Source organism: Molothrus aeneus, chromosome 2, assembly GCF_037042795.1.
Source record: "Molothrus aeneus isolate 106 chromosome 2, BPBGC_Maene_1.0, whole genome shotgun sequence".
NCBI lineage: Eukaryota > Metazoa > Chordata > Aves > Passeriformes > Icteridae > Molothrus > Molothrus aeneus.
This window is the reverse complement of record NC_089647.1, coordinates 78,650,313-78,662,054: the sequence shown is the minus strand read 5'-3', so window position 1 is coordinate 78,662,054 and position 11,742 is coordinate 78,650,313. Positions and strand designations below refer to the sequence as shown.

Genomic DNA, 11,742 nt, shown 5'->3' with positions numbered 1-11,742 from the left:
AAAATCCGAAATAGTGTGAAAGACTATCTTGTTTGTGATCCTTTTAGCTAGTTTCTTGAATAAGTTATAATGAAGGATCATTCTCATCATTTTGATCAAAGAGCTGTTCCTAAGGACAGCAAATTTAAAAAATGGATGCTGCTGACTTCTTCAGGGCAGAACTGTAGTAACTCAGGTTGAGTGCCTAAATTAAACACATGCACACCAGATTCTCCAGGGCAACAGCAACCATCTTGTATGGCTTCAATGCTCTGTCTTGCACTGCTTGCTGTTAAACCAAACATGAAGAAGAGACAGAAATTAAGAAAAAGGAAGTGTGGGAAAACACTGTACCTACTGAAAGCAAACTAATTCTACAGTTAGCAGTGGACTTCAGACTCTCCTTGAGATGTGAAATTAAGAAAACCATACTCCATGTCCTTTATTATAGTTGATCAATGTTGACACATCACAGACACTCAAGAATGACAGTTTTTAACCCATCCCAATCAAAGTTACTCATGAGCATTAACTGAGTTTCTCTTGCTGTCACTTGCCTGATGTTGCTCTGTGACCATTTCTGTTACAGTTACAGGCTTCTGAGTGAAACCACCAGGAACCAGAGCCATAAAGGGATAGGTGGAAGCAAACTGGGCTGCTCAGCTCATCTGATTCACATGCGGCCCCAATAACACCAGGGTGCTGCTCAGCATGTGCAGAGCAGGACTTCAGACTATGGGAGAAATTTGTGGTAACCACCATTAAGATGACTAAGGACTTGGGCACCCTGAGGCTAAAGAGCAACAGGCAGGAATTTAGCAGGTTTTGGCTTGTATCCTATGCCAAAATGATTATTAAATCTTACTTTGGGTCTGAAGTTTAATTCTGAATTGCTAAATGATATTTTGTGACCTTTTTTAAAAGCTCAAGCATAATTTCAAAATTAATATTTCATGAATTCTTTTAGTAATTGTAGACAGTCTGAAATCAAGTACTGTGCTCTTTCATAAGTGGTAAATCAAATTCCAACAATGGCAATCCCAGTAAGATCAGCTCTTTGGGATGTTTTTAAAATTTGTTTACATTACTCTTCAGCTATTTAACAGATACTTAGGGAAAGTAAGGACAATAAAGCAAATAAAGTTCAAATAAATTCAGAAATAAAACCAGGGCTTGAGAGAATTTGGCTTGAATCCAAATTCTGTAAGGAAACATGTAGAATAAATAGATGCTTTGAATTCCTCCCCCCACCACGTTTTTTTGGGATTTCTTTTTGGTTGTGTTTCCAGATTATGTTACAGAAATGAAAGTTACAGGTAAGATTGAAAATTCTCCCCTTGAATACTCAATGCAAGTCCCCAGAATTTTCTTCTAAATGGACATTCTGCCATGGCCAATTTCAAACATGTGTTGAAGTTTGAAGGATGAATAGGGAAATTCCTTTATCTGGTCTTGATTTGTAGAGATGAGAGGTAAATCTTTACTAAGAAATATCTTTCCTTTTGACCTATTTAACATTACTGTAAAGTAATGTGGTAAGATTAACTCCCAAATTCTGTCTTTATGTTTATGGCTTGCTTTGTAGGTCAGTGTGAATTTCCTAAATCAGAATTAAAACAGACTTCAGCCCTAAATATTAGACATTGTTACAGACTTTAAAGGACTAACAGGTTTTTTGCAAAATTATATCAACTTTTTAATATATATTTAAGTTTTATCCTCACATGCCTCCTATACACCACTCAAGTATGAAAATGTTCATGCTTTTCAGATGTGTGCCACATCTGAAAGTAAATTTGTGGTTAAATAGCAAAGCAAGAAAGGGCTTTTCCTTGCAAACAGAAGACCTTCACCGTCTGCACAATTCTGTGAATGGAAGACTACTGTTTCACCTTTGCACACAGGCAGCTACATCAAGGTATCAAGGGCTAAACCTTTCTTCCAGCATTAGCATCATCTGATGCCAGTTGTGCTCAAGACAGGCTGTCAGAGAGAATCCAGTCTTCTGCTGAAAGTGTGGGTTCCCATTAGCAGCTTGTGCTCCACAGAGTAAGGGCAGGTAGTAACAATATGTTACCTAACACAACACCAAAAGTGCCAAATACATAAGGAAACACATATTCCATCTAATACAAACCACATGTAGGGAAATGAATCCCTTCTTTTTGGGAACTCATTAAACAGTATCTAAATTACTGCAGCATATCTTGAACCCCCCTCCAACACATGACAGATGCTAATACGTGAATTCAGTATTGGCAGGCCTTGGCAGGCCACCAAGGAGGTTGGAACTGGAGCACGTGCTCCATGAGGAGAGGCTGAAGGAGCTTGGCTTTTTCAGCCTGAAGGAAGGATGGCTTTGGGGGCACCTAGGAGCAGTCTGCCAGATTCTATGAGGAAGCCGTCAAGAGGACAAAGCTGGGCAATTCCCAAGGGTGCATTGCAGGAGGAGAGACTGCTGACAAGGGAGGGTCCAAAAAAAAATCTTTCGGCATGAGGACGGTCCATTACAGAAACAAGCTTACCAGGGAGGCTGTGCAGTGTCTGTCTTGGGAGGCTTTCAAGACCCAACTGGATAAAGCCCTGAGCAAGCTGGTGTGATCTCATCTCTGAGTCTGGTTTAAGCAGATCAGTCAGACCAGATGGCCTCCTGAGGTCCCTTCCAACTGGAAAATTGTTCTATCGAGAATTATTTTTCAGAGGCCAGTATATCCATAGGAAAAATGTTACACAAAGTCACATCCGCTGGCAAATGTTGATTTCTTTTGTTTAGATATAGCTGCAACATTTCACTGTTTGCAACTGTCAGTTTTCATTTATGAGATGCTATCACCAACAGCAAAATGCTGCCTAGCAACTTATTCCAAATAATGAAATGTTAAGTGGGGAGGAAGAGACAAAATAGGAAGAGTATTATTTGTCAGCACATTTATTCTTAAATTGTTTTGCTTTACAAATTTTTTCTCATGAAACATCAGCTGACTGCTATCAAAAACTGCAAACACTAAAATTAGGTGCTTAAATTCACTGGAATTGCTAATGCTGGTAATACATGTAAGTACTGCTGGCAGGACTGCATCTGTAATCCTGAGGCCAACTCCCTAACTGGCTTATTAGTTTTGGTTGCCAGCATCAAATAGATATAATTTAAAGGAACCTAATACAATTTATGCCATACACTTTCCTTCAGCTTTCTGGGGTATTTTGCTAAGGGCTTTGTCTTTTGAATCTTATTCCACATCTCTACCATCTCCAGAAAGTTATAGGATCACATTCCCCACCATACATTTTCATTTAAACATAATTTTTCCACAAATTTACTTTTTTTTTTTTTCTTATTTGTGCAAGAAGATAAAATACAGATTGGAACATGTCAACCTGATTTACAGAAACAATTTTCCAAGTATTTCTTCATCTGTTTATTTGTGGTATCTTTTCCATACAATCATTTAGGCTGGAAAGACCCCTAAGACCATCTCGTCCAACAAGTGAAGATATTTTAATGAATTTTTTTTCCCTGTGGAGCTCGAGACTGGGCTTTACCATGGCCCTTCAGTAATTTGAAAATTAACTAGACCACCCAGTGAAGTCGGGGCAAAGAAGTGCACCAGCACTATAAAAAGGCCTAAGGTGTACAAATAGGGTTTCTTACCAAAATAAATCACCTATCCTAGCACTTGAAGAGCATAATGAATAAAATGAAAAACAAACCCCAAACCAACCAAGACACAAAAAGGCTGAAGCCCGAACTAGAGCCCTACCAAACTGCCGCAGCAAGTGGCGCCCCGGCGGGCGCTGCTGCTGGCAGAGCGCAGTGCGGGCTCAGCCGAGGGACGGCCCGGCGGGCTCCGGCCCGTGCCGGCCACCCCTCGTGTGTTTCGGGGCGCAGCGAGCACAGTTCCGAGCCGCTGTGGCGGTGTTCTGCGAGACGGGACCGCCGCGGGGATCACCCCCGGCGGCGGGGCCGCTAAGCCACCTCTCTTCGCAGCCGGGTTCGTGAGCACGGCGGGGGTCTGTTTGTTCCGAGGCGCCCGTGCGCGGTCGGCAACGTCTCCTCCGCACCTGCTCCCTCCCCGCCCGCCCCCGCCGCCGTTGCCGAGAGACTGAAAGCGGCCGCCGCCGGGCGGGCCCCACCGCCCCGATCCATCGCGGAGAGGGCGGCGTGCGAGGCTGGCACAGCACCGCAACGCCCGCACACCCGCGGGGGCCGCTCCCGACCGCGCCATGAAGGGAGATGCTGGCGGTAGGTCGGAGGCGGCGGGCGCGGCTCGCTCCCGCAGCGCGGTGGGGCCCCGCGCCTCCCCGCCCCCCTCCACGGCCCCTCGGTGCCGGCGGCCGCCGCGGCTGTGCCGGGAACGCTGGCGGCTCCCAGGGAAGGGACGGGCGCGGCCAGAGGCCCGCCTGGCTCCGCGGCAGGGGGAAGGGGCGGCGGCGCCCTCCGCATCGCCCGCCCCGGCCGTCCTTCCCGCGCGGTGGGAGGGGGCGCTCCGGGCCGGCGCCGCCGGCCTCCCCCGGGGCCCTCCGCAGCCTCGTCGCTGAGGCAGAGCGGGGCCGTGCGGCCAACAGGCCTCTTCGGGGGGCACTCATTTCATGGGGTGCCTGGGGATGGGCACGGGGATGGGCACCGCGGAGAGTTCCCTCAGGGGCTGCGGGCTTGGCGTGGTTGGAGGGAGCCATGTACCCAGGCCTGGGCTAAATCTATTTAACGTGCAGTGTCAGTGGTTCGTACATCGAATAGAGGTGCTTAATATTTTTTTGTTATTGACATCTTTTTGTTTTAGTACTCTCAGTAAAATCTGAGACGCATTTCGAGAAAGGATTAAGGTTTCTTAATGTGCAAACGTGCCTTTTAAGTCAGCTATGATTTGGTAGGTTAACCGTTGTTGCATCCAGGCAAATATTTACACCGAGGAAATGCTAACTAAATGCTGTTTGAGTCTTTTGTGTTTGTCTTAAGCATCATCAATTTCCTGGTTCATTTTATTGTTTGTTTTCATTTCCTTTCCCAGTAGCCCCATTCCACCTGCCCTTTGAGTGATCAACAGAGAAATGATACATATTAACAATGAACTATCCTCTGCGGCTTGAATCGCAAAAGCTGAAGTTTCTTAACTTCAGGAAGGGGATGAGAAATCACATTTCTTCGAGTTGGTCTAACTGGATGCTAGAAGTCTCCAGCTGTCTTCAATTATTTACATATACCTTTGGAGACTTGTAGGAACAGTTGGATTTGTTTTCAATTGGTGCATTGTTGTTTTGTTCGTTTTGGTTTGGTTTTGGTTTTGGCTTTTTTTTTTTTTTTTTTATCGTTTGAGCTTGGTAACTCTCAAAACTGCAACAATTTGTGCTTTAGTCTTCCTGTTTGGTGCATCTGTTTTATATTAATCTGAAATGTGGTCCCCATCACAGTTCATTGAGCTATACCACCTGGAAATATAACTTACTCTGTTTTGACTTATTTCCAGCTCCAGGATACTACTGGTACCCTGAGCACTGTGTAGATCTGTTTGGCATTCATCCAAACCTATCTTTGAGTCAAATACATTTTGTGTCTTAAACCTTCACAGTAGAAGATGAGTACTATCACACTGTGTTGTAGGGAGTAATGGGCTGCTGGACCTGGCCCTAGAAGACTTCTACAGATGAGAATGTCTGGTTGAGGCATGAGTAGCTCATGATGAGACAGAGCTGGTTCTGGCTTCTGGGGAGTTTGGTTTCTTCCCCACCTGCCTAGGTATTTAGGAGTTCAGTCTGTTACAAATAAGATGTCCGATGTGTTTTTGAGTAAACTAGAGGTGTTGCATTCAAAAATAATTTTTACTGCGTTATTAATAGAATGCTTCCATGGTTGGATCTTCTGTAGGTTTTGAACACAAAATCTTCTGGGGATAAAGAGCAAAGTCAGCCTAATGTGAGTGTTACAGGTTGAATCATATTTTCTTTCACTTTCAACCTTTCTCTCTTCTCCCTTTCATTACCTTCATAGCATCTTTTATTTCAACTGAAGTTTCCTGGATTGGTTAAAAACTGATAAACATCTTGCTTTGCAAAATACCAGTCCTAAATTACAGTTGCAAATTTTCTTGATTCTGCTAGGTAATATCTTTTTCCTTTCTCTATTTTCTGTGATATTTTCATCTTTTATCATTGTTTTTGTTTTGTTTTGTTTTTCCCTTCATGGTGAGGACAATCAAGTAGTGAAACAAGTTGCTCAAAAAACCTTCTTTGCTGGAGATTTTCAAGACCACACTGGAGTAGCCTGAGTAAACTGCAATAGCCTGGGCTGTCACCAGAGTTGATAATGCTTGAGCAGGAGATATGATTGGAGACCTTCTGAGATCATAGAACCAAGTTATGGTTTGGATTGTAAGGGACCTTAAAGATCATCTAGTTCCAGCCCCACTGCTCTGGGCAGGGACAGCTTCCATTAGACAAGACTGCTCAAAGCCCTATCCAGCCTGGCCTTGAGTACTGACAGGGATGGGACATCCACAGCTTCTCTGGGAAACCTGTTCCTGTGCCTCACCACCCTCATACTAAAGAATTTCTTTCTAATATCTAATCTAAACTTATCACTATATATCCTTGTGAAAAGTCCCTCCCCAGGGACTGTAACACCCTTTAGGTACTGGAAAACTGCTCTAAGGTCTCCCTGGAGAAAGCTCCAGGCCAAACAGCTCCAACTCTCTCAGCCTATCTTCATAGGAGAGGTGCTCCAGCCCGTCTTTGTGGCCTCCTCTGGATTAATTCCAACAGATCAATGTCTTGTGTTGCACATCCTGGAACTGGGCCCCTGGAAAACCTAGATGGAATCTCACAAGAGCAGAGTTGAAGTCCTTCCAACTTGAACTGGCTTATGATTCTATGAACTCAGTTTTCCTTTCTTTTTTTCTCCCCTCCAAAATAAAGCATTTGCATTCAGTACATAAAGTACCAGAGGTTATGGTGTCACTTCTAGGAACTGCCCTGCAGCAAGGGCATGTCAGTTAGTTTGTTTCAAAGGGAAGAAAAGAGGATACGAAAAGAAAAAGTCCTAATTCTGTTTTCAGGACTTCAAGTTTAAGATATATAGGCATTAGATTTTTTTGCTGGCAGTTTCTTAAAGGATAGAAAAGAAAGAATTTGGCAAGGAATGATGATCTAGAATATTTCAGTTTCTTTAATAATTATTTTAGCAAAAAATGTAATAAATCTAAAAGAGTATAACAACCATTTATTTTAATTTTCATGTATTTAAATAGTGAGAAGATGGATATACAAGGTTCTAGCATGTAATTAATGATACAACAAAATCCCAGAAACATTAAATAATCACTTAAGCAGGCATGCTGCCAACCATCTGCCTACAGAGAAGCTCCTTTCCACCCGTGTATCATTCTGGGAAGGAATCCCTTCCTTTAAACCTTGAAAAATTGATCCACAGCACTCAGAGCATGTTACTGAATGTGGGATATTGTAAAGAAAGGATGGGTTGCTCCTTGAATCCACTCAATCAATGACACGGTACTGCCTGTCCCCTTACGTTCACAAAGGTTTAAACACATTTTCCACCTGGACATGGGTTATGCTGCAAAAGAAGATTCCAGAACACTGCTCTCTGGTTTTAACCAGCATGATTCTTACTAAGGTTGTTGCTATGTGTCTTTTTGTCAGCAATGGGCTCGTGTATTTATATAAATCACACTGCAGTTGACTGATCTTAGGTCAGCAAATGGTGGGGAGGTAGCTCACAGTCCAAGCGAACTTTCAGAGTAAACCAGCTGTTAAACTGTGCAAATGTATTTGGGAAGGAAATACATTGCCATTGGTGTTTTCTATGTATTTTATATTTTATATGATTACTGTTCATTCAGTGGCCATCATTATGTTTCAGCATTTTATCAACCATTCTGACAGTTTAATTGTAGAACTTGGAAAGCTATTGTGTTATCCAGTCATGCCAACAACCACCCTGTTATGGGGAGGTGGAGGGTGCTCACCAGTCTTGGTTTCCACTGAAAAGCAAAAGCTGGCTACTTGTACAGGGAAGTAGCTGCTTCATGCTTGGATGTGTTCCACCTTTGGGATACATGGGGAGTTGGGACTTAGAAATGTGAGAGTGTACCTGCTCTTCACTACAAAGATGACTTTGGTGTACCTGGATCTCTATTTTGTATGTAAAAGAAGTGTAGTGGAATGTGATATAAGAATCATTTTAAAAATCATCTTCAGTTGTTCTGGCTTTTTTTTTTTTTTTTTTTACTCAACCAAATCTCTTAATTAAGAAAATATGGAAAAGCTAAGCAATTCCATTTGAAATTTAAAAAGTTCTCTTTGTGGCTGCATCACTTCACAGTGTATGTGTAGTTTCTTCAGAATTGTATATTGCAGATGTTAGAAGGGTTAAAGTAAAGAGAACAAAATTATGTGACAGTAGCAGTAGACTCTATATCTGACTCACAAGAGATCTGCCTTTGTATGCAATGAGATATTTGATTCTGCTTGCTGGGTGTTATTTTGGTGACATCTGAGAGTAAGAATTTATATGTAAAAAATAAATATTGTAAGAGCATTGTCCTTAGCTGATAAGAAGGCAAAACACAGGAAGTGTGTTGTGAGTGAAGAGCTGAAGTGTGAACACCTGCCTGTTTTCAGACTAGATGTTCTTACATTGGCAGCCTCAAGCAATTTTTAAAATTTCTCAGTTTTGAACCTCAGTCCTTGTATTTTTGGACTGGGATCCTGTTAGTAAGTACAAGATTACATCAGTCATTCTTTCCTACATGTATCCAAATGATTTGAAAATTTGAATGTAACTATTTTTAGAATATTTCCTTCAGTGCACCTTCTTTGTGAGGAAGCAACTTTCTTTTTAGTAAATACTAAAATTTGGTCTGTTATTAGCAGTATATCATGCTTAAATAACAAAGAGATCTTTCAGAACATTTCATCAGATACAATAGTGATACCACACAGAGAAAAAATACTGAAATAAGCTCTTACTTGAAATTAGTTATGAGTTAATAGCATCTGTGGCAGCATGTGCCTTGTGATTGTATCTACTGGAATACTGTCTTTACCCTTCTGAAATAAATATATCTATACTGTTGTGGATGCAGCTTGCTCACTTCAGATTTTTGCTACATGAAAACAAAGGCTGAAATGCCATTTAACTGTACCCATACCCACAATCAGGGATGGAAGAAGCTGTGGATGCAAGGAGCAGGCAATAGAGAAACAGTGTCAATTTGCAAAGAGGGAAAGGGGAAGGCTATTGATGAAAGAATGGGAACGTACATTTTTCCTATAACCATGTAATGCATACTGAAGTTAAGAGCAATCGATTTCTTTAAGGTAACCTGTACTTTGGGGGTTTTTTAATGTATAGTATGGAAATGGGGTTTTGTCATCATGCTATGTGTACGGGTGTTCACATCATCTTCCTGTCACCTGTTTTAGTTCTCACATTTGTAATTATTGTCTTGAAGTGTGTGCCACTTTCTGTGTCCCTGCTCTGGGAGAAGTTGGAAGCAGAGTTGACATTTTCAAAGAGAAAATTGAAGAGAATGCTCGTAGGTGGCCTGCCTTGGGAGGACCTTCAGGCAGTGCTCACATGATCTTAGGTGACAAAGTCAATAGGCAGTGAGAAAAAAGTATGTTGAAAGCCAGGCATTCCAAGGATTTGTCTGACTTTTGAATTCTCTCTCCATAAGTTGTAGAAATATCTGCTTTGTTTTCCTGTTGATATTTCTGTGAAGTAATTTTTCAGCTGCCTTCTTTATCAGCCAGAGCCTTTATAAGCATGTTTTCCTGACTTTGTGATAGAGATCTTTTGAGCAGATTATGCTATATACAGTGAGCTTGCTTTATAAGCAAGACTCAGATTTCTCAGCTTTTGATGTTGTGGAGGATCAGCTACTTTTTAAAATTTGTCTTTTGATTTTTTTAGGAACTGCATATTTCCAGCAGAAGGAGTGTCTTGCACTTAGTGGGAATATTGCAAACTGGGTTATATCTTCTTCTAACTCTTTTTTTTTCCCAAGTGCACAGTGGGTCTTATGTTCACCCCAACCATTGTCCTGGCATACTTTCATTTCAGCAGAAGCTGCAAATTTAGTGGGTGGGGGTGGTTTAGAAAGTGTAGAGGTTGCAGAACATGCCTGCAAGTTCAGTGATAGAAAGGAAGAGAACAAGGCTACCTTAATGGATCTGAGAGGCTCAGAGAGTGAGTAATTTTCTCTTTAGTTTTATTCCTTTTAATTTGCCTTTTCTTCTAAAAATAGAAGAAAAATTTAAAACACAGTACATTGCTCCCTGAAAGGTTGACACCTGCAATGTGAATTTTCATTGCTACTATGAAGAAGGTACTGCAAAGAAATGAGGAGTGGTTGTAGCCCCAAAACTCAATGATATTTTCCTGTCTTAAGAGCCTGTCTTCACCCCACACCCAGTATGTCTTAAAAACACTGCAGCTAGAAATACATCCTAGGGAATGTATTTAGCCTTTCACATTAATAACAGGTTGTGATCAAAGAAAGACCTAATGACGTATGTCGGAATCAATGCAGGAACTGCAGGGGTGGATTTGTATCAGGGTTAGGGAGGGCCACATCCTCCCCATTGGTACAGCTTGGTGCAGTGCTCGCTGCGTGTCGCATGCTGGAAGGAGTTCATGCAAAGCTCCCTTTCTCTTCATCCTTCAGCTGGTTCCTCCCTGAAGAAACAAGTGCAAAAGGGAATAGTAGTCCAAGGGTTAAAATTCTTTACATACATGGCAGAGTTCCAAAACTGCAGCAGATGCAAAAGTGTGTGTTCCCTGGTAAACTAAAAGTAGTGAGAAGAGCAAAAACAGTTGCATAAAAGTTTGAAAGCAACTATGCTCTAGTTTGAATAATCTTGCTAAAGACCATTTACAAAATATTATTCATCTGTCATCTTCATTCTGAATTTTTGTGTGCATTTCTGGTCATTTCAAGTAGAGAAGTAAGCAAGCTGGTTCTTTTATTCCATAACATTTCCTCCCTTCCATTTGGTTTTATATACATGGAGATTTGTTTATTCAAAGCTGCCTCTTAAAAATAAGAATTCTAATCTCTTTAGTCACAACACTGATTAGCTGAGTTGGTCAGAGCATGGTGCTACTAATGCCAAAGCTGTGGGTTTGATATCCATATGTGCCAGTCACTTAAGAGTTGGACTTGATGATCCTTCTGGGTCCCTTCCAACTCAGAATATTCTGTGATTTCTGTCATTTTAGTACGTGAACTGAATCCATTATGGACATCTATTATGAACATCTAAAGTTCATGTTATTTTCTGTGCCTGGACCAATTAAAAATTACTTGAACAAAGAAAGAGGCACTGGGTAAAAGGATAAGTGGGAATTTTATTAGAAGGGTACGGCTAATCTTCCTACACATCAAACATATAAATAAGCAATACTGAGAAAAGCATAAAAACAACATAGTCTTTCTAATAGACTGTTTATAATTATTTGCTTTTTTTTACCTAAATGGACATAGCTTGTTATTTAGACCATCATTTATTTAAAAATAATCTGCAATTGACTAAACAAAAAATCAGTTTTTCCTATCCTGAACCTTTTCTCATAATTATTGATTGCACTTATTGAATTAATTCTCTGTTTACTGCTACATCTTTTCTTAAAAGCTTACTAGAGCACGGTAATAGCCATTACCAGAAATAGTAAATATAAAATTATTATTTTGTTATTTCACTGATTAGCTTTTGAGTAACAATTTCCAAGGAACATACTTGTAAGAA

The 11,742-nt window shown here is 41.2% G+C and overlaps 1 protein-coding gene across 1 annotated transcript in view; it reads left to right on the top strand.

Annotated features, from left to right (window-relative positions):
• The first annotated feature begins 4,108 nt into the window (after nt 1–4,108).
• The window catches only part of NALCN (sodium leak channel, non-selective), a 227,383-nt gene continuing 219,749 nt past the window's right edge, over nt 4,109–11,742 (top strand). The window contains exon 1 of the mRNA XM_066545152.1: nt 4,109–4,222. The gene's annotated coding sequence lies outside the window, so the exon portion shown is untranslated. The remainder of the gene's footprint in view (nt 4,223–11,742) is intronic.